We start from the raw sequence: 2,803 nt of genomic DNA, 5'->3' as shown, positions 1-2,803 counted from the left end.
CTTCAAAATCACAGCACAATGAAGACGTCAGTTTTAACACAGCAACGCCCTTGCCCAAAGCCAAAGCACTCTCTGTCACAGCTTACCTCAGTGACCGGACCGAGAGCTTGCTGTATGAGCTAAGGCAGCACAGACTCTGAGGAGGTTTGGGTCCTGGGTCCCTATCATGGCCTCACATCCTACCTGCATGCACCCTCTCCATAATCTGCAGTGGCTGAACTGGCTTTCCATAACGTTCTCTTGGAAACTAGAGGGCGCTAGAGCAGGCATGCCTCTCAGAAACGATCTGACCTCACAGACAAATGGGGAAACTGAGGCCCACAAAGGTGGGATACCCCTGCTCAGGCACACAGCATACTCCTTCCACTGAGCCACAGTAAAAGTCGGGCTGTCTGACTTTGCCTTCCTTGCAGTCTGCTCACCTGTGATGCCCTCTCTCCTGAGACAACATTCTCTCTCCACACATCTCCCAGGAACTGGTCCTCCTAACCTGTGTGACCTCGTCTTTCTATGATATCCAGAATGGCGGCCGCCAGCCTAAGAGCTCCTGAGCCCTTGAAACAGATCAAGTGGCCCATGTTAAAATGGCAACATTTGAGCTGCAGTGGGCTAGATAAACTACATCACTAAAATTCATCACACCCATTTTTTACTTTAAAAAAAAAATGTAGCTACTGGGAAATTTCAATGTATACAGAGGGTGCATCATAAATTCCTATTAGGAAATTTCAATGTATACAGAGGGTGCATCATAAATTCCTATTAGGTTCCACTGCTGCTTCCCGACTCGGCTCAAGGTCAACAAAACTGCTCTGCCCCTGCCTGTCAGTTAAAGACAAGCAGCCTTCACTGTGAACACCAGTGGGTGCCCACATGCATAGGAAGCAGTGTGCCCTCAACAGCACCGAGAAGGTTAAGCTCCTGGCATTTCTTCCCCACTCAAGGTGGGGAAGCAGGGAGGAGCAGTGGTACCACTTGAGTGATGTCATCTCTGCCCATGTGTAGATCAGTTACACCCAACAGTCTCCGTTCTTTTTTTTACTTTTTATTGGCTCCTTGGGAGTTTTACGTCATATACCCCCGTCCCACTCATCTCCCCGTCTCTTCATGTCTGCCCTTAGCCCTTGCAACCTCTTCCAGCCCAACTAAAGCACAGACGCATACACAAACAACAACAACAAAGCATAAAAACCATCTCATCATGGAAGCTATAGTATGTCACAGTGCATCCCATGGTATGTCCCTCTGTCCACACATCTTCACTTGCAAATGTTCATGGCAACGAATCATTGGTCTGGTTTAAGGCCTTGGCTTCTGTGACACCATCAGTACTGGATCCTCACTGGGCCTCCTCCCTGTTATCCTGCTGTTGCCCTGTGTTGTGGAGATCCTGCAGCTTTGGGTCGGTAGGCCTGACCCTTTCGTGCATCTCAACCTTTTGCCGCTGATAAAGATTTTGGGGAGGGCCAGTTCAGAACCCTGGATCTGGTCCTGCATGGTAGCTGAGCTGGTCATCTGCACCGACAGATCTCCAGCACTTCTCTGGCTAGGCCACCCAATGCCACCATGAACAGGAGGCAGGGTCAGCTCTCCTGCTCTCATGCCCTCAGGGTTGGCTCACCTGTACCCAGGACTTCAGAGCCAGCTCCACTGTGCTGCCCAGGTGAGCTGCAGGGCCCACTCTCCTGAGTGTTCCAGCCAGCTCTCCTGCTCTCTTGACCCCAGGGCTAATGCAGGTGGTAAGGTGGGGATGAGTGGGGCATCATTACCCACATTCACACCACATCACGACAGATGAGCGGTGGGGCTGACTTACCTGTACACCAGCCATCAGGCTCAGCGCTACTGCTGTCCAGATGAGGTGCAGGGCCTTTCTCTCTCACCTCAGACTTAACACACTGTGGTGGTTCCTGTTGCAGCCTGGTCACGTGGCTGGTGGGCCCCTGAGTGATATCAGCTACATCACAGTTGTGTAGCATGGTAGCAATCAGGTGTTTATGGCCTGCCTGTGACGTGTACTGGAAGGCAGGTCTGTGGGTGGCATGGTAGTCAACAGGTCTCTGCTGTCTTCCTCCTCCGGTGCTGCACTGCCTTGGTTTGATTATGATTTTTATGAGTCCTAGACATAACACAGCGTTGGCCACCAAGCCAAGCATCAAGCTAAGATGAACAAAGGACTGCCATCTGCTGTGCCCTGGCTGATATAAGAACACTACCTACAACAAGGTGTCTCTTTGCCCACTGCTGTGGGGTGAGGGGCAGCCATCATTCCTTTTTTTTGTTGTTTTGTGGTTTTTTTGTTTTGTTTTGTTTTGTTTTGTTTTTGTTTTTGTTTTTTTGTTTTTTTTTTTTTCGAGACAGGGTTTCTCTGTGTAGCCCTGGCTGTCCTGGAACTCAAGTTGTAGACCAGGCTGGCCTCGAACTCAGAAATCCGCCTGCCATCATTCTTTGTAGACTAGATATTCTTAGATATTCTTCCTGAAATAGGTGGCAGCTTGGGGAGATGGGAGCAGAAGACAACAATGTCTTGGGTGTTTGAAGGCATCAGTACTTAGTATCATCTTCTCCTCCTGCCTCCCTCGGAAACAAAGTCACAAAATGACTAAGTAATGATGGCTTCCTGCCCCGGCTGGCCTTGGTTCTTTGTGAGGTCATTCTATGAAATAGCTCCCCCCCCCCCCCCCGTGTGTGTGTGTGTGTGTGTGTGTGTGTCTCCCTCTCTCTCTCTTTCTCAGTATCTCTCTGCCTTTCTCTGTCTCTCTGTCTCTTTCTCCCTCTCTGTCTCTGTATCTCTGTCTCTCTC

The 2,803-nt window shown here is 50.0% G+C and overlaps 1 non-coding gene across 1 annotated transcript; it reads right to left on the bottom strand.

Annotated features, from left to right (window-relative positions):
• Positions 1-2,110: 2,110 nt before the first annotated feature.
• LOC115029973 lies at positions 2,111-2,252 on the bottom strand. Its single transcript, XR_003835525.1, has one exon. It is a non-coding gene; the product is annotated as a small nucleolar RNA SNORA48 (small nucleolar RNA).
• Positions 2,253-2,803: the final 551 nt, after the last annotated feature.

This window comes from Mus caroli, chromosome 18, assembly GCF_900094665.2.
Source record: "Mus caroli chromosome 18, CAROLI_EIJ_v1.1, whole genome shotgun sequence".
NCBI classification, from domain to species: Eukaryota; Metazoa; Chordata; class Mammalia; order Rodentia; family Muridae; genus Mus; species Mus caroli.
Note: the sequence above shows the minus strand (reverse complement) of the source record. Positions and strands in the feature narration are given on the sequence as shown.